The 20,984-nt window shown below is 41.6% G+C and overlaps 1 protein-coding gene across 1 annotated transcript in view; it reads right to left on the reverse strand.

Moving 5' to 3' along the window:
• The window catches only part of LOC129099622 (A-kinase anchor protein 13), a 93,603-nt gene extending 90,296 nt beyond the window's left edge, over positions 1–3,307 (reverse strand). Inside the window, 1 exon segment of the mRNA XM_054608933.1 lies at positions 3,270–3,307. The gene's annotated coding sequence lies outside the window, so the exon portion shown is untranslated.
• Positions 3,308–20,984: the final 17,677 nt, after the last annotated feature.

Here is a 20,984-nt window from a genome sequence, read left to right on the forward strand (position 1 = left end):
TTTTTTGTGTTGTACACTTTTTATTAGATCTGGAATTGCTGGAGCTCAGGACGATATCAAATTGTATTTTACTTCTTTTTTTTGTTGCCAAAAGACTGAATGAAACTAGACAGGCCTGCTTGCCTCTCATTCCAAACATGAGCAACGTCTGACCCGCAACAGACTTCTAAAACTCAATCACTCAAATGAATGAGGAATTCACTGGCACATTTTTTTTTTGTCAGCAGCTAGTAGTTTGGAATTGAAGCCTTTCCAATGTGTCACACTGAGGGAGGATTAAGGCTCTGTGTGGCTCAGTCGGGTTTGATGTTTAACTCGGACGTTTGTTTAACCTCCTCCGGTTAACCACTAGGTACTGGCCAACCACTACGACACTGACTGCACTCCCCGCACGCAGCACATAACTCCAGAGAGAGCAAAGTGCGTCCGCCTCTGTGTTGAACCCCTTGTGTGTTTCTTTCTTTATTTTTCATTTTACGGTTCACTATCAGCCCCTGCTCTTCTGGGGCACGGCTAAATTAGTCCGGCCTGCGTCACCTCCTGGACAAGCACGCTCGGACGCACCATGTTGACTGCCATTTAGATAGTCACGGCTGTTTGATTTAATCAAATCCTCGCTATTGTCCCCGCGGACAGATATGTGGGCCGTCGTGGTGACGTGACCTCACCCTTCCACACAAAAGCTGCCTCTGTGTGCAGGGGGACTGCACACAAGCGCTGGCCGACAAAATGAGGCCGGGGGATGAAAGGTCTCCTCAGTGTTTGGTGACAGTTATTACCCTCTCCGCTGAAACCAAATACCTGTGGGCCCAGATAGCATTATCTTATTGTTAGGCGCACCGGGGGCCGGCCTGTAATCAGGGCCCGGGCCTTGATCAGCGCTCCTCCCCAGGTCTAAGCCCCCCCCCCCCCGGCTGTGCAGACGTCTTTAAAAAAAGGTATTGATACATTTTGGATAATCTGCTTGCTAACTCATTTTGCCGAGAGTCAGACTGATACCTCTGTCATGTCTGAATGGTAAAGCTACCAGCCAGCTACTTTAGCTTAGTGTAAATACTGGAACCTCTAAAGCTCACTTCAATGTTAGAAGTGTAAAAATGACAATTGGCAGTTTTATGGGGATTATGTGCCAAACTATTTAGTGGCCAGGACCAGTTGCCAAGCAACCAGAGACTCCAGAAACTAAGTGGTCCCAGCCAAGAAAACCTGTTACATAACCTACCGTACAACAGGGAAACATTGTTTTTACACTTTGGGATCTGTCAAGACATAAACAAACAAGATATAAAGCGTTAGCAAGGCTAGCTGTTTCCCCCTATTTTCAGTCTTTATGCTAAGCTAGGTAGCTGTCTGTTGGCGGTAGCTTCATACTAAGCGTACAAACACCTGAGTCGTGTCAAACTTCTTGTCCAACTCTCGGCAAGAAAGCTAATAAACAGATTTTCCAAAAATGACCAACGTTTCCTTTAAGCAAACAAGAGGGCCGCCGCTACGTTTTAGGCGTGACAACCCATTTAGAAAGAACAGGCTCGGGCCAACGTTGAGAGGGACATCTGAAGGGTGTCCTTGATTTCTGATGAAATGTGTGCGCTGGTAAATTCAACAAGGAGCGGAAACCTGCAGACGGATAAATATGCTGTTCACCTTTGCACGTTCGGTAAATGTTCAATACATTACACAATCAACAGGGCAATTTATGCTACTTCAATTCAGCTGCACTTGGCAATCCAATTTCTCACAGGATCCCAATGGGCGATAGCTGGGTGAGCGATGTGGGTTTCAATTTATTTACAGGAGCAGACACTCATCAAAATGACATTTCACCGGCTAATTACTGAGTTTACTCATTTCAACCGTGGAACAACAAACTGTTGTTGATAAGAAGACAAAATGGGGGCAAAGATAACACACAGTAACACAGGGAAGGGAAAAGAAAGGGGATGTTAGTGTTGTTCAAAAGGTAAGAGGTTTAGCCTGGAGTATCCGGAGCAAAGAGAACCTCACAGCAGGCCAGATCAGATTAACATCACCACACTGCAGTAATGGTTGATTCATCATTTCAATTAACAAACCAGCAAACCTGTGCGATTAAAAAAAGCGTAGCCTCATAATGACCTAATGGCATTTATGTTAGTGCTATTTTTTCTCACTGCAAGAAGGTCCTGGGCTTGATTCTCAGCTCCAAGTTTGGTCAATCAGAAACTCATAATTGCCCACAAATATGTGTGTGTTTACTCCCGGAATAAGACGACCTCTCCGGGGTCTTTCCAACATGTTGCACTCCAACCAGATGACACATTTCAACCCACTCTCTGGTTCTTTAGAAGCTGTTCTAAAGCAAGCAGAGGAGTGTGAAACTAAAACCGCTGCAGTGGTTTTGGGAACTGGATGGTTGCTCACTTCCCCCACTGATTCCCTGTCGATGTAACAGGCGGCATCTCAGCCCCCATGAACACTCAGTTTCTTAAACAGGAAACTAATAAAAAAGGAAGGACTTCTAACTTTGCACTGATTGTTCAAGAACATCAACTTAAGTATTATATTAAACCGCAAAAACATAGAATAGAAGATCCTGTCTTATTACTTAAGATTTTTACATTTTACAAAATTTGACATTAACAAAAGGCCAGTATTTAATTTCTAAATTCGGGTCAATTTATTTTGCACGAAGCAAACCTGTTACATGCCACCAATCACGGCCTTTGAAGGCACCATGTGACCAGAAATGAAATTAAGGTGGAGATGCAAACAAAGCAAAAAGAAAAAACGTGTGGCACAGGTTCAATATTTCAGAGGAAATTTTGTTTATCAGAAAGTGGATAATCTTTTGTGTTAAACTGAATTAAAACAAAAACATTCTATAGCTGAAATCATTTGAACTTTATATGACTGAAGCCTCCATATGCCAATCATTCCAGAAACATATCAGGTTTTTTATGATGTTGAAGTCATAGCTTTGGTGAAATTAAACTTTTCCCGTAAACAGAGGCCCAATCCCAACTGAGTTTAATGGTAATCACACATGTTATAATCAAAACCATTAAGTGTAATCACAAGGCAGACGTTTATAGGCACTGTGGGTGAATCACAGTCAAACTTTGCCCTGAGGAATATATCAATGTGTCACTTCCTACAGTATAATGCTTTTGCTTAGTCGACATAACCACCTACAACCTAAGAGCCTGCTGAACTGATTCTAATTCTCACCTTAAACTACAGAGCAACTTTTTATTAAAAGCAGCACACAAAGGCATCGATGGAAACCTTACCCTGGGTCTGTTGGATGACGACGGCTGCGAGCTGACTCCTTCAGGTGCACATTAGAGTCACTGGAAGTCCACCGAGGAGAGCAGGTGTGTTTATACTAGGCAGGCATCCCTGAGTAGCGGACATGCGAGCTCTCGGTGCACTGATTACACTGAGCTAAATATGGCTTTGTGCTAACACAGACAGTAGGCAGATCAAAGCGCTGATGTCAGAGGGGAGAGGCGGAGCCTTCGGGCAACAGGTCAGGTGTCTGCTGTTACCTCGCACCGGTGGGACTACAGCTATCCCGTCTCTGCTTTCTACACATACAAGTGTTGTTGTTCTCTCCCATCTCTTTGTTAATCATTAGACAAAATAATCAGCAATAATGACGGCTAGGAGAATATACAGAGAAGGTTTTCTTGGATGACGACAATGTTTTGGTGTTAACCATTAAATTATAGGCAAACTCTGAGATATGTAACCTATTGGTTACGATTTCAATAAATTCACGATTTTTTCTGAAAAAGCACCAGAGCACAGTTACTTTTTTCTAATGTTTTACAGACTATTTATCTTTTAATGAATGTATATATTAATTGACATAATAATATGCAGATTATTTAATTACCATTTAGTTGCGACCTTAAGATACTCAAAGTATCAAAAGTGGCTATTTTGATGTGTCACAACGTCTTATATTTTATAAGATGACATTGTGCATGTACAATCTTAATCTGCAAAGTAACCTGTAACTTTATATATATATATAATAAAGTAAATATAATATAGTTTGAATATAGCAGAATGAAAATGTTTGCCATTTACCTCAGACATTTAGTGGAGAAGTAGTAAATAAGTTTAAGTTTATATATAGTATAGGGTAGCATGAAATTGAACAGTTCCAGTTAAGTACAAGTGCCTCACAACTGTACTTAAGTATAGTACCTGTTTCATGTAAATGTACTTTTACACCACTACAACTGACTTCTTGTTTCTGGTTGAAGGAATGGAGTCACCCCTTTTGGTGAAATGTACCTTATTGAGGTTTACACTTGATGCAGACTATGTCCCCGGCTGGGGGATCTTTGTCCTCCTGTCATCTCTTCACTTATCACAATCAATAAAGGCATAAAATGCCCTAAAAAAATATTTTTCAAGATGTGCTTTGCACCGGACAGAATACGTTTCCCAGCAGCAGAGAGGAGTCTCTGTGTTTGGCATTTGTTTTCCAACCAAAAAAAAAAAAACTGCAGCCCACAACGGATTCCATTCACAGGTAGGAAACATCTCCTGTATACATACTGAAAACCTGACTGCAGGGTGTACACAGTAGAAGACTTCCTCCAGATAACTTTGAACCAAACAGTAAATACTCAAGCTGGTTTAGATTCCATCCATCCTGGCAATCCAGTTTTTTTGCAAGAATCTATTTGCATCACTGCATTTCCAAGTCTTCTGTTTGTGTTTGCTTCCTGGTGGATTGGCACATAAAAAGGTTCATTTCTGTCCATATGGAGACTTCGAACATTTACACATTGGCGTTAATACAAGTCTGACTACTTCTGGAGGACTTAGCAGACCTAAATGAGAATATACTTTATGCATATTTACAAGATCAAACCCAATCAACCAGAATGCAGATAATTATGTGTAATGGTGAATGTACAGCACAGTGTTGCTATGATGCACTGCAGTACCATTGATAGCAGGATGCTCTTTCAAACCACTGTCCTGCCTACTCTTTCATGCGAGAGACGCACTTTATTTCAAGACAAACTTCTTGCTGGCAAAGTTGAAAATGTTTTTGTTCGTAGAAAGATGATGAACCACCACAAGCAGAGTAACAATTAACAACAAAGTCTGCCTGATAAGTCCCAGGAGGAGAGCGACTCCACCCCGGGGCACAAAATGTGTACGAGCTGCAGAGGTGGCTGCTGTTTACGAACAGCGAGTGCGGCTGCTGTTCGGCGTGCGGAGAGGATTCCAGAGAGCCCAGTCTTAACTAGAAAAAAAGTGAGTCAAGGCCTCATTGATGGGAATTCAGCGGGTTGCCCTCCCAGGCATAGAAAAACCCATCCCGTGTCGCCAACTAGTACCTGAAAGACTTCCTCTAATGCTTCCATTCTATAGTAAATACGGTGTAATTACAAGGCTGACACCGTGCATATCCTCCATCATCATTAAATTAGGGGGTTTGTGAGGATGATAAATTGGCTGGGTTCAGCTTGGAGCCGGCAGAATCCTCCTGGTAATTTACAGTGCTCTCAATGGGGAGGCCAAGTCTTCTTTCATGTGTGTCTAGTGCTGGAGCTGAATACTTACTCCTGACTGGGGACGGCCTCAGAACTGAGCCTAAAGTTTCCCGTATGCGACACATAAGAGGCTAAACTTATAGTTTTTTTTTTGTTTAGTGGAACTGTTGCTTAGTCCCCCGCCGATCGCATGGTGAGGAGAAATGCGAACTCAACTGTAGTCTCGTCCTTTTCTGCTGCTTCCTGATGCTTGTAATCAGTAGAATGTGTTAATTTCTCATTTAGGAAATTACATACTTCCTGTCATATTTCTTTGCCAATCAAGATAGTCATTGCTTTCTTACATTTCCACTGATTAAAACCCCTACTGTGACAAAACGATGGCCTTGATATTCAAGACATTTAAGACGACATGGATTGCTTTGAAAGACAGCAGCATTTGCTACTTGATATTTAGCATTTCAAAATGAAAAAACCCTCTACTCGTCTGTTTTAATCATTTAAAAATTACTTTGAAAACAACATAAACTGAAAATGTTGAGACTTTTGTTCGTTTAAAAGCTGAGAAACCTACATGCTGAAAATTTGCTTGATAAATGCCATAACACAAGCCCAGATTACGCAAACACACTTATTAGATTGGCGGCAAAGGAGGGTTTATGATCTGGGTGGTTAGTGGTTCAAATCCAAGGATTTACTGGACGCTCCTCCTTGTACAACCGGCTATTGAGCAAGGCGCAAAAAAAAGCCAACAATCTTCCAGTGGAGCCATCGGTAGATCACTGCACTGGTAATGACTAATTCCCAGAGTGTCACTGTAAAGCTGGAGCAAATTCCCTTTAAGGCATTCAAAGTTAAAAAATAGCAAAGTAGTTGCCGTTAGTCGGACACACCTTTGGGAAGAGTATTTCCTTATATACAAGTTCGGTAACTGCTTGGCTGACATTCAAAAAGGCAGACACTCAGTAACAGGAAAGTCCCGCCATGGAGAGCATCCACATGGAGACACAGGATAGGCAGATTACTGGACTGCCCGCTTGACTACAGAGGGAGACCAAATGCGTCAACACTGACTGGAAGAAGTCTCTGCAATAGCAGCAAGAGGAACAGATACTCAAAATATTTGAGGGGTCAAAAGCAGTGTGTACATGGGCCATACTGGAAGAGGGGCCAACGGCTCCGTCCAGTCATAGTATTTAATTCTCTCGGGCAGAACGTTAAGACACATTTTTGGGATGTGGGAGCTAATAAAACAGGTTCTGGATCCTAAGATCCTTCCAGCTGCTCCTCCACATTCTGTAAGTTTTTCCACAGGTTACAAAACTGAGGACCTTTTAAAACAAAATATCATAATCACAGGCCATAGACAGCGTAAAGTGAGCGATCACTTGGCACATTAGGGTCAATTATGAGACAAGGGATCGCGTTGGACTTTTACAGTAAGAACTACACTCCTACACTGGCTATCTTCACTGGGGCGGTTTGAACGCTGGAGTGGGATGACAAGGTCCAAGTCATCCGGGAAGCGAAGAAGATGCGTTACAACATGGGAGACCAGAGGGCGGCCATGTTTGCCCGCAAGGTCCCTTTTGAACACGTTTAAGTTGTTGAGGTCAAGCGAGTGTAAATGAATTAGTAGGCTACTGTTTTTCCCCCTCACATGGGTGGAGTCCCTCCCATGAGCATGAAACACAGGGTTTGTGCAACTCAACTTCCCCGATGAGTAAAATAGTCCCACATGAGGCGTGTCTGTGCCGTCCCACGGTGAATTCATGATGCTCCTATTGTGCTTGATGGAAAGTTTATTGCATGGGGGTGATTATCACAGTGTGGAACGGTTAAAAAGTTGGGCATTTAATAAGCATTTATGATTTGTTGAGCTATAGAAAAAAGGTTTTCATGTCATTGCTGGAGCTAGTAATCAACCATGCAAATCAATTAGTTAGTCTAGTTCACCCCGGTTAGGTTTCCAGTTTGACTTCATCAACATACAGTGACTCAACGTCACGTGGGGGGGGGGGGGGGGGGGTATCAATATATAGTCCCTTAAATTCGTTTTCCATATATTCACACTATTTTTCATATGCTTTTCATGTGTTTTTTTAAAAATATGTGAACTATTTCTTAATGGCCTTTAACATATTTGGTGCTAAGGTAGGCTTTTTGTTCTACTAGTGTCGCCTTACTTCACTTTATATCCACTGTACTGTGAATACTACGGAGCCGGCATTGTACTGTCGCAGCTTTTGTATGGTATCGTTTTACATTTTATGTGAGACAACCGAGTTCGTCCTCACAGAAACGTGAGAAGTTCCCACATTAAAGGGGGGACGGGACGGGACTGTGAGTGAGGATGACATGGCTACCAAGTTACAAAAAAAAACAGCAGCCATTAAACTACTTCACCGAGATACAAAGTAGCGCCAGAGTCTATTCACACAGTTACAAGCGAGGCTACTTTGTAAGCGACTCCTCTTACCTGGTGAGGCTCAGTGGGGAGAAACAGAAGCAGCAGCAGGAGAAGCTGCAGCAGCTCTGGGACGCATATCTTCCTCCTGATGGACAGAGCCGCGGGGTTTGGCGCAGGGCCCAGATGTCCTTTAATAAAAAGTTGGTACTGTGGGTTGAGACCGGTGAGCTGTCCTACCAAAGTGTCCCCGTCCACACACGGGAGGGTTGAGTGCACTTTCTTACAGTTGTTAGTGTTTCCCAGGACAACTCAGTGGGAGGAGTCTGCAGGAGGGTTATTATAAGCCCGCATTTGCATTGGGTTTCTTTCAGCAGTGCGGTTTCACACTGCAGGAGGTGGAGTTGTAGTTGCGAGGGAGGCCAAATGGACTTTTTTTTTTTTTTTTTTTTTTAATTGATTTAAAAATAAATGTAAAGAACTATGGTGTCATTATCGTCACTGTTCTTTATGATTAGTCTCGTGGTCGCTCCTCTTTGGCAGGATGAAGCTAGAACAATTGTATAATCATCCTGTGGGGAGGGTGGTTTCACAATAAAAGGAATACCTTAAGACAAATGATTGTAATAAAAAAAATGTTTTCACCGTCTTTGTTCTGATTTGTGGACTTTTGACGTGTGCGTTTGCATGTGTGTGTAATAGCACTCCCACCAGCTCTAACTAACTGTTGCGATTGAAACATTGCTTTTATTTTGAAAGTAAGGCTCAGAGCCACAAAATATCCAGCTACCCACTGCTGCAAAGATGACAGAGACCTTGCAATGTTCCCAGTAATAAATAAATAAGGAAGACAACAGCATGACTAGAGTGTTTTTGCTCATTATATTCACTACTAGTTGTAGTTTTATTGAACTATGATTACCTTGAAGTGCTTTTTAGACCATCTCTGGCATCACTTTTGCTATAGAACAGCCTCCATCAGCTCAGTCCTTTTTCCACCACTGTAACTACCATTTAGTATTTGAAAGAGCAACTATACATCATGTCCTGTAGAAGCTATGGTTAAACTATGTAATGATTCAATGCATTAACTTGCAAGGTCAAATTCAGATACTGTGTCTGACGATCATATGAAATTCCATCTTTGCATGCCAGACAGTAAGATAAGGTCACTGATTTCCTTCCTTCCTTTCTTTATTTCTTTCTCACTAGTGGTCAAACTGTAACCAACTGTCATTAAAGTGTGAATCACAGATACTTGGATTGTCCTCTGTTTCAAACATTAGTTGTTTTTATGGAGGTTTCATTGCTGTCTCATGGTGACTGCAAACAGTACATCACCTTTTAGGCAGAGGTGAAAAGAAACTCTTGTGGTTTGAACTGCCCTCTGCTGGTTCGTAGGGCCTTCTGCAATAATCTCTGAAAGCTGGGACACATATCATGCATATCCGGGGATGTGGTTCACAGTAAAAAAAAGAAAAAGCACACAACTCCTTTAAGGCGTTTGCGGCATTTTTAACTGGTGGTGCAGATCAGTTTTGTTAAATAGTACTGAACTGGTGCGAGGTGTGAAGGAAAATGCTCCACTGGCTGTTTGCCTTATAAGAAGTTTAAAGTTTCCTTTTTTTTATTTATCATACAGACCCGCAGAACATTGATAAAGCAGATAACAACAAAAACATGCAGCGTGTGCACTCGACTTTGAAAGGATTTCCTGCCTCTGTTGTGCACAGTTTAGCATTCAAATGCCTCTATTCATCACCAGACCTTGTGTGATTGCTGTACACCCATCTGGTTAGAATAATCTTTACTTTGCATCGGGATTCTGGGCATAATTGTATACATACAACTTCAGAAATCAATAGAATGCATAAAGGCTCGTAAATAACAGCACACATTGAAAGTGGATAACACGTAGGATGTGATTATAGAATCCTACCCTTCCAGAGCACAGACTCATCTGACTGCCATCTTTTTTGAGCGACATGAATTGAACAGAGACTTTATTATGTGGCTATGAAACAAAAAAAGATTCAGTGGTTTTCAGCTGAGCCTTTATCTAGCATGTGAGCCCGCACGTCTGGATGAAATCACTGTCTGTGATGTCAGAATGGCCTCTGGAACAGAGGGAGTCTTGATGACTGCGCAGCCTGAACGATTACAAATGCTGTATTTTGATCATTTTATGAGTCCACATTGCTGGCTGTAAGAGTGTACAGACCCACCAGCGTCAGACACATGTTTCCGAGTGTTCGCTCTCGTACTCAGAATCGAGCTTTGATTCCGTCTCACTCCACTCTCAGCGTTTTCTTATCTGCTGTCACGGGTCATAAATGTGACAAAAGCTTCACTGATGCCATCTTCTGCTGGCTTTTCCAAATAAATGCCTGTTGCCAGAAAAGAGAAATAAAACATAATAAATGCTCTGTATTCTGCCAACTGCGGCAGACATAGACGTTTTTTTATACTATAATTTAATTTATGCTCATTCAAGGTTGCTAAAGCTGATCATTTTTGAAAGAATACAATGTGTTAGTCTTGAGTATTGGAACCTAGAGATTGTCCAAATATTTAGTGCAAAACTTGAGTAGATTTTTTCAACAGTGATATCGTGGTTTTTGACTGGAATTTCAATTCACATCATGTGGAAGCTCAAGCTCCAAAGCAAACTGTGCAGCAAAACTTCATCTATTTCTAAAGCTCAACTCTTCAGCTTTCTCCTTTTTATGGCACCTCATCAAACACGTGCACACGGTGTTAGAAACACACCAGGCACGCGGTTTCCATGTGAAATTGAACCGCAGGAAGGTTGTTTCAGAGGCCCAGCAGGAAGCCGAGGCCTTCCGCCTCTCACCAGCAAGTCTGAGCTCGGAGCTCGGAGCCTTCTCCTCCACCTGCAACCAGCCGAGGGTTAGATAAATGGCAGGTGGTATTGAGAAGAGTCCCCATTCACCGCAGAGCTGAGCCGCACTTAGACACATTATTGCAGTCTGGATGAGGAGCGGAGGGACGTGGGGGGAATGTCGAAAGCAGGGCCGGTCTGCAAGACTGCCAGAACACAAGCGAGACGGGGAAACAAGCGTGACACAAAGAAGTACATAGCTGCCTTTGTGCGGTGGTAAAAAGGAGGTTTTTGTAAGTTGGAGGACTTGGATGGAAGAGATAGCGCTGGAAAAAAAGACCCAGCCAGAGTAAACACTTGGATGGAGAGACAAAAAAACCCACTAGTTGCAAGAGGGGGGAGGAGGGAAAGGGAGCGAGAGGCATATCATTTGGCTGAAGTGCCTTCAGAGTGCTGCGCACCCTGTCACACTATTCAGTGGGAAGCCTCTTACACTCTGCAGCATTGTCCACATTTCCTCTCTGGGCCTTGAGGATTTTGTTGTTTTTCTCCAGCTAAAGCAAAAAGGCTCAGTTGGCAAAATAATATCACCACAAGGTCCGTTTTGTGGCTGAGATGGAGCCTTCAAGCTCATCACATGATCTTCTTGGGGTTTGCCCAGTTGTCATGAAAATGTAATTTTGGCTTCTTGACCATGTTGGCTGTAAAGTTAAGGTTCAGAGTTTGGTTGACAAAAAAATAATAATCTCCCTTCAAGGTCCATCTAGCAGCTGTTCTGGTGCTTTTGATTATATCGCATGATCTTCATTAGATCTCTTGAGGTGAGACTGTTTTGTCAGCAGCTGTTTCCAAGGCCACGAATTCACTTTGACTCTCACCAGAGTGATAAACTGAGAAACAGGAGCAATTAGCAATCAGAGATGATGAGATGCTCTCGTCTGCATGTTGAATGTCACTGAGTTCACTTTCTAGTGAGTATAAATCATCCATAAACAGAAGCAGGTGTTCATTTGTTTTAAACTTAATGTAATGAGGTGAAAATAACTGATTATTTAATAATTATTATCATATTGGACTATCTTGGGCAGCCTATTTTGGAGGCTAAACAGAAAATGTACAATTCAGTTCTTCAGAGAGTTTTTGATTAATTTTAGAAGCTTGATTTAAAGCAGCAATAGTTGATTTTTTTTTGGCCGCTTGACGCATGCTAGCAAACATTAGCAATAATTTGGAGTTGTGTTTGTGGCCACCTTGCGGATGTAAATCCAATACTCTCTCTTTGTTAGTCTGCCTTTTAATGTTGTGCAGTAAAACAGCATTGTGCCGTGGCTGGTAACATGGTCTATTGTATATATAAAAAAAAGAACAGATCACAACACAAGATGCCCTGACGGGTTTGCTCTTAAAGTTTCTCATCATTGTTGTTTTGGCAAAGTTGACACAATATAAAAAGTTCTGACAGCACAAAGACCAAACAGATGTCTAAAAAGCTTCCTCTGGGTTGAAGCTGTCGGGTTTCTTGGCAACACAGTTCACTCAACTGACACCCAGCATTTGTTTTAGCGGGCCTTTTTACATGCTAACCCGAGAGGTAAAACAATTCTCAGGATATTTCACACAAATTCTCTCTAACTGTCAGATTTAAATTGACTGTGGATGTGTGATTTTCTGGCAGCTCCTCACTTTTTATTCGCGTCCTCAGCTTGTGAGAACATCTCAGAGCATCAAAACACACCTCAGGATTATCTTGATACTGTGTGGTGTAATTGCACAGATAACAGTATACCAGTCATGCTGCTGTCATTCAGCTGGTTGAATCAGAGAATATCCAACATTGTTGTCAACACTGTTAAAGGATAGAGTGATGATATTCTTAGTAATATTTTCAAAATGTTTAACTTACCCAATTAAAAAAACGATTAATTCATTTACAGGATTTATTGACAAAAATGCAGGTTGATTATACAACTGACTGAGTATTGTTATAACACTGTGATCGAGACATTGTTGTTGACACTAATGTGTGCTTCAAGGTGAGGTATGGTGCAGCTTTAAGCTTTTTATCATCTTGTCCACAAGATGTCAGTGTCCATGGTGCTGCGGGTCAGTAAATCCAGCTGATCCCTTCAGCTGGATTTACTGTCTTTGTGGAGCCTAAACACACCACAATACAAATCACACAAACTCTGTGTATGTGTGTGTGTGTGTGTGTGTGTGTGTGTGTGTGTGTGTGTGTGTGTGTGTGTGTGTGTGTGTGTGTGTGTAAACAAGTGTGTGTTCCCACCAATCATCCTGGATGAAAACCTTTTTCACACCTATGAATGGAGTGTTGGAAATATTTTCAATATAGTAAAACTACGGTTGAATCGTTTTTGTACGTTTCCTCCATAAGGCCTATGTTTAGGTCAAAGTGTACGTGTTTGTGTCATCAATCCTGGATGCACGCCAGAGACCAGGTCAGGTGACTTAAGCCGAACATGTCAAGTCCAACCGAGTGGGACCCGCGCTGCCCTCCCACCCGCCTCCACATCCCACCTCCATTACTACTGAAGCCCAGCAGATTAACTCAATCTTTAATTAGGAGCAAACAGAAGGGGAGAAGGCACAGCCACTACCGAGAGAATATTCCAAAAGGAGCACAGTTAAACAGAGAGGGGCCTGACTTCTTGTTGCTTACACAATATTTATATGTAAATACATTAGTCTAGTGGTATTGAATAGGCTGTATAACCTCATATTTACCCTGTGTGGGAAAGGAGAGGACACAGTCATGAAGTTAACCACTTAATTATCTGGATTGTATTTCATATTATCATTCAAGTCAGAAAATGAGCCACAAGAAAAACCCCTGTATGGTCCCAGGACTTGCCCTGGACCTGAGATTCACCATAATGCCCTACAACTTTTTCCTTTATTTCACCCTGAGATATGTGCCACTGACTCAATTAAGGCCCAGTCAGCGGAGGAAAAATAGCCCAAGACTATGTCGCAGTAATTGTACCAGCAGGGTTTTGTTTTCTGCATTCCTCCTCTGCTTTGTTATCTGAAAATGATTGCGTGCCCACGAACAGAGGACGAGGCACTTTAAAAAACAGAACTGAAGCATGAGTAGATGACACAGAAACCCTTAGGGGCTTCTGAGCAATATCTCAGAGAGACCTGACAAAACAGAACCAACATTTATCAAGTGCTCATGTTAGACGAGAAAAGAAGAGAAAGTAAATAAGTCAGTACAACCCATGCTGTATTCTTGAATATATATAGCTGTGTAGAATAAACTCTGAATGCCTGCTCATAACCAATCAGCTAATTGCAAGGAGAGAGGTAAAAAGCATGTAAATGATCCTGGACTCATCATAGAGTTCACTGGAGGACCATAATACAGTAACAGTGGTTTGAAGTTGTACCAGTAATACAAGGGACACAGGGATTGGGTTTTATCACTTGTCCCCAGAATATTCCCCCGTGGAAGCTATTTATTTCCCGGATGTTTGCATGAGACGCCTCTGCGATCCAGCTTTCTCGCCATACAAGGGATTGTGCGGACTAGGCCCCTCCTCTCACAGCCACCATCAACCGTAATCCCAACGCCTCCCCCAGAGGACGTAGCTCTGCAGGCGAAGGGCAGAGGCCTCTGGGAGGATGGCGTGCTGGTCACCCCTTCTCCTCTCGGGGAAGCTCTACGTGGTTGGCCTATATGCAGCATCTCACTTTACATCATTTTAGGCCTGTTCATGTAGTTGCTGGATTACTCAGTTGGAGAAATGTCACAATGGTGTTATGGTGAACCGCGGCATGTGATTGGTTGACAGTGCGTCTGGTTAGATGGGTGGAGAGGAGTCGAGGGCGGGGCTTGGAGGAGGGGTTAAATGGAGACTGCGAGTATGGGGGCTAAATTTAGCCAATGGCTCTGCTGGGGTGGAGCTAATCCTCTTTGCACTCGAATTATCTGGCCTTCGGATTAGAGGGCTTTGCCTCTATGCAAGACATCTACTCTCTATAATGATGTCCCATAGCAGGCCGTACCATTGCGACTGGTGGTGGTGGGGTGGGGTGGGGTGGGGGGGGTTGTTTAATGGGCCAAAATCATTCACTATTTGCTATGTAGTGAACTGAACTGCCACACGACTCAGTCATCTGCATAGAATAACTTGTTTTGGATAGTATTAATAGTGAAGCCTCCACATGCATTGATGGAGAGTCACAGAAGTATAAAAGAAACATCTATATGAATCACACTGGTCACACTTACGTTTTCAGAATTGTTTCTATTTTCTGTGTGTATGCAATTCAGAAAATATGTAATACAGCCTTTTTGGGGGGGAATGCCACCACAGATAATACATAAATATTGCAGTACTTTCATCTGTGGGCCGTAGGCTCAACCGTCATTGTGTTAACCTATTCGGCCATTGAAGGTGACCAGACAGTTATTTCAAAGGAAATCTTGGAGATCGACACATTAAGTCAAAGAAGAAACACCACTTAGTACATAAGAATAAGCAAGAAGAAGCATACCTTCAGTATCAAAAGCATAAGTTTTCATTAGCAGTGTGGCCACTGTCAATGTAATATAATGCATTGCATCTATAATATATATTATTGGATTATTATTACTGTTATATAAAGATAAGAAGGATATTGTAGATTTTTTTCTCCTAGTTTTAGATTTCCAGCTTGTCTTTGCCTCATGTGACAGTAAACTGAATATCTGAGGGTTTTTTGAGTGTTCATTAGACAGAACATCAATTAGAGGACAGAACATTGGGTTTTAAGAAACCGTGACAGCCATTTTTCACGTGTTTTTGACATTTTTTTGACTATATGATTCATCAATGAATATTCAAGCAATCCACAAGTGAGAAATTGTAAGTATTTGCGTAAATGTGCTTGGTTGCATGTATTGTCCGCCACTCAATCCCATTTGGATGCATCATTTTTATATTACAGAAGGACAGTGTATACACTACCCAGTAAAACAAACTACATAAAGACGTTTTGGCTGAGTGAGACTGCAAACCAAAGAAAGAGGTGATGGACTCTTGAGGCCCAAGGCTTTTTATGTTATATAATAAACTATCATTTGAGATGAGCCTGGCACCAATTCACCGTATCATCCAACATGTATAACTGCTGGTCTTCTCTGTGGCGGCCCTCTCTACTCTCCCACTCTGTATGTGTTCTGTATGTAAACCACGGGGATGATGTTCGGTGCAGGAGAGCTATGATTATCCATCCCCCTGCATAACAGGTGCCACTCAGACACATCTATTATCACATATGCGCTCATCCACGCCTGAGAAAACGAACAGCCATGCCGTCCTTCCTGCTTAAAGGGAAGAGGGATTTTTCAGCCATTTTTTATAATGCCGATGTGCTTATCCGGAGCGACTTCAGGATGGATGAGCACCTGCAGAGAGGCAATGTCTCACTCAAGGACACTTTGCAGGATGTGCCGCTATTGCAGGGACGTGGCCTTATGGGAACAGGAGGGCTCATCCAAATATAAAAACCAGCCCACCACTGCAATGACACTACACCTGGTGTAGCGTTTGAATGGAATCTGAAACGACCAGGCTCTTGGTGATCTCTTGACAGTGATTGCAGACCGCTGAGGATTCTCAAGGGATGCTTGTTCTGCCAGATGACAGTGACCTTCTGACCTCTCTGTAGAGGAGCGTCTGCAGGGATCAAGAGTATCGCTTAAAACCCTGCAGAGAGTCTTCACAGTTTAGAGTCTCTATCTGTAGAGCCTGTTGCTCTTTACACTTGAAGGACTGTACCACTGGGTCTCAGAGGTAGGGGGGAGGGGGAGGGGGTTAGTTCCGGGGACTTTCCTGTAGGGATGAGCCCTGGTGAGGGGGGTGAGGGGGGGGGGGGGGGGGTAGGTGGTGGCGGGGGATCGTGAGGCTGGATCCTAATCCCTCAGCCTTGGCTGCAGCTCGGCCTTAGGATAAACCGACATGTAGGCTTTGGACATTTGGAAAATGCTACTTGGACGTTTGCACATTTTTGTTTATGTTTGTTTTGTTCAAAAGTCATTTTTATATTAAGGAAATACCCAATCTGGTAAGACAACAACTTTCTTTTTCTTCAATGCAGGTGTTCTGATGCGTTTTGCTATTTAATCTGACAGTGTAATGATGGAGTGAGGGATAATTTAGGCTGAAAAGATACCTGTGGTGCCATCATTTATTTTTCTAGTTGTATCTGTTGCAAAGACATCAAAATGAAGCAGTTATTGTTCAGCTATTAACATGCATGTAACCAAATACCTGCTACCTGATCTTTTGCTACATATTGTATCATTGGTCAAATTTGCAGCTTTTGTTTGGAGCTAATGTGTAGAGATGTGTAGGAAAGAGGATATTGTATGTAGTAATGTACTGTCTCTGTTATCAGGATCTACTCAATGTAGCATTTCTCGGTAGCAAAGGTATTGGCATGCAAATGTCAAGTGACATATTTAGGCCTAAAAAGGCAACTCCTGCTCCCCAACTGACCTAGTGACAGTATGTGACTCAAAAAGATGTTGCTAATAAATATAACTTGTCAGGTTAGCGGACAGGTAGTCCCCAGAAATCGTGGAGGATTGTACTTTGACCTCTCGAGGTCACACGGGAGCTGAGATTAAAATAATTGAGTTTTAACAACAACATATGCAAAGCATGCAGTAGATAAATAGATCACATATATTTTCTTTTGTTGTTTATAAGAAACAGTACATGTTTGTGTAATATCTCTGGCCTCAGTCACAATCAAACCCCTCCACCCTGTTGATTAGTGGAGCCCTGGTGGTGCAAACTGGAAAAAAGGGTCAGCCATTTCTTGTACAAGGACAAATGGAAATCATGTTGTGCAGTTATACTCATGACAACATATGGAATTTCAAAGCAATTGAGCCTGTTTTTTTCAGGTGCATTATTTCCCCCATGCACGTATGATAAAAGCAAATCAGTTGTCAGGTTCGGATCATATATTAACATGCAGTTAGTCCTTTTTCTTTGCCATGAAAACAGGTTGAGAGGAAAAAACAACTAATACAAATTATGCACGTGTTATGGAGTCACCCAGAGGGGCTAATTTAAACATCTTGTGCAAAAAATGATTAAAAGAAAGATAGAAAAAAAGGATGAAGATAACAAAATGCACAGCCCATACATAACAACCGACGCATCTGAGGTTAAAAAATGTATTATAAACAAACAAATCAAGATTTTATTATGTTATCCTTTTTTTATAATACAATAGCAGCTTACATCCAAGTGAATAAATAAGCAATTCCCCAACTGTCTGTATTCACTGATAGGAGCTGCTCTGTGTTCAGCAGTGGATGATTGTGGCTAAGTGAATTCTAGGTGACTGGATGGCAGAAATCAGGCTAAAACTGCTAAAACTGCGTGTTTATACAGTTTTTCTTCTAAATACTGTTACCGGAGCATTAATATGCTACTTCACTAGTGTGTACGGCTCCTCTACTCTCCGGAGAACAAGCAACAGAAACTGACGAAGCAAAGTCGACAGAGTTTGGCTCAGGCAAACTAATAAATGTTCTCAACGGTAGAAGGTCACTTGTGAAATTGAGATAGCTTTTGGTAAATTACACGGTGACCTATCTGCTTTCCTGTTAAAGCTCAGACTCACATTGATTTTTCATGATTCAAAGGAGCTCTTTGACTTTTCTAAACTGGGGGACGCTCCCGGAGGAAGTGCAGATCATGACCTATTCAAACTCTGCACCGGCCAAAAATGCTGATTTGACATCTGAATTAATGTGCATAAATTGAGGTGTAAGGGCGGTCGACTCGATACATTCATAAACTCAAACACAGATCGATAGGATAAAAGAGAGGGGTGAGGGAGGGAAGCGGAGGTAGGGGGGAAGGAGTGAGTACAGGCAGCTGTACTCTGTTATGTAAGCGCCAGCTGTGTGAGTAAAGGCGCTGCAGCAGCAGGATGATGAAAGCAACGCAGCTTCCCTCAACCAGAGTGAGCATCCACCCTCTCACTTTCTCCCCTGAACTGTTCATCTATTATTCAGGTTACTGAAGGAAACAACAAATGAAAAAAGAAACAACAACAACAGCGGCAATTACATGCTCAGATGATCTTGGTTAAATCATGGTACTGCAATTCCGCTCATTACTTCTGCTAACAACAACAAAAAAATGATCAATGCATTAAACGCTGACTTTGGGATTTCAAAAACGACACATCCAAGAGCAGCAGATTCATTTCAGTGCGTCAATCCAGACTCCATAATCTACTGTCAGCCACCTCTATGACTTTCATGATGAAAAAAAAATATCTGCAGTCTTAATCTGGATTAAATAACAGTGTTTGTCATGCTGGCACCAAACCAGGGCAGACCAAGCCAAACCGGCAACCCTTTTGTCAGACGATAAGACTAGAATTGTTTTTGAATCCATCAAATTATTCATATATCAAGTAATACCCAAGTGATCCAATGTTACAAGTATTACCCATATACCAAGTAACAACCAAACTAGTAGTAACCAATTAACAAGTAATGCCTGGATAACAAGTAATATCCAACAACCAAAAACCCTTTTAACAAGTACTATCCAGCAGGTTATACTCATACAACAAATAATACCCATATAATACGTATAACACACGTAATATCAATTAGCAAGTTATACCAATACAAAAAGTAATACTGATATAACAAGTAATACCAAACTAGTATTACCCATATAAGTACTACCCTTGTAACATGTACTACACAAATTATACATTTAAATGGCAAGAAACACTTTTTATTGTTAAAATATATGTACTATGGACAAGCAATCCCCCCTGACAGATGAAATCTTGAATTCATAACTATAAACACACCCTTATTTATCATAACGCATTTGGCGGGTGGTGTTGCTACAACCTTAGCTACTTGGTTGCTCTTTTCTTTTGGTATGACCACTAGCTTATGTAGGCTAATATTAGCTTATATAAACTTAAAAGATAAATATTGTTGTGTAACTGACAATACTGAGTCAGTTGTATCACTTTATGCCTCTCCCCTACTTGTGCTACTATTGCTACTGCTATGTTTTACCACTATTAGCACTTTTTATGTTTTACCATTATTCTGTAATTTCTACAGTAAAAGTTACATGTTTTGCTATACAGGCAGTACAGTAGTATCAAGCTGCACTTAAGCAATACACTGGTGAATGTAGTTGTAGTTGCAGGACAAGTAAAAATACTAAAACTAAGGGAATCAAGGTTTGTGTTACTTTATAGTTTCACAAAGTGACTAAATTCTCATTAATTGTGAGCTCTACATTTTGCAATGCAGTTTGGTTGGCTGTCACAAAACATTATACGTTATACATCTTTTTATCTATTAAAATACAGAGGACCAAGCCTCAGGCTGACAGATGTTGGATTTGTAAGAATATGTGCACTGTGCAAGTCACCGAATCATGACAGTAAAGCATGTGACAGCCAACGTTCCCTAAAATACAAAATAATTTGTTGAACTGTCATCCTATTGGTCCCCCGGGCCTCTGGTCACTATTAAAATCAAGACAGATCTGAATGTATCATCTTTGCAGCAGCGCTATGTGATGGATCAAAATGGCGTCACAGAATCTGAGCATAGAGAGAGACAATGAGATTATCTGGTTGTGTGGAAGGACATGCAGCCTGCAAGGGAGACTGGGAGTCCTGAACTGCTCTTTCCTGCCAAATTACACTTATAATTTCTCACTAGAATAATAACCTGTATTTATTTATGACTTTAAGTCTTTTAAAAGCATTAATAATTAACAAAACATTAATTAGATTGACAGGATAGGAAATTAAAGCAAAGTAAAAGGAATCTAAACAAAACAGTTAACTAAACTGTGGAAATGAAATTAAAATCCAAGAAATGTCTTGACCTTCTATGATTACATGACAAATCACATTGCTACCTCTATATTTTCTCTAGGTTCTCAAGGACTTTGTCAAAGAGAGTCAAAGGTCATGATGTACTCCTAATGTTTCCCTCGATATAAATGTTGTAAAGTCCTTTGAGATTGTAATTGGGACTTGACTCGGCAGGTCACAAGCCGTCCCAAAGGGGACTGTTTCATGGCGATGTGTCTGCCCTACAAGTTCATTCTTCTATGCCGTCCTACTGACAGATAATTTGCTATGTTTGGTCTGCATTGTGTTTTAGGTTCAGCATGCAGCACTGTGCAAGTCAACGAAGGTAAAAGTCTTTCAA

The sequence above is a fragment of the Anoplopoma fimbria genome, chromosome 2, assembly GCF_027596085.1.
Source record: "Anoplopoma fimbria isolate UVic2021 breed Golden Eagle Sablefish chromosome 2, Afim_UVic_2022, whole genome shotgun sequence".
NCBI classification, from domain to species: Eukaryota; Metazoa; Chordata; class Actinopteri; order Perciformes; family Anoplopomatidae; genus Anoplopoma; species Anoplopoma fimbria.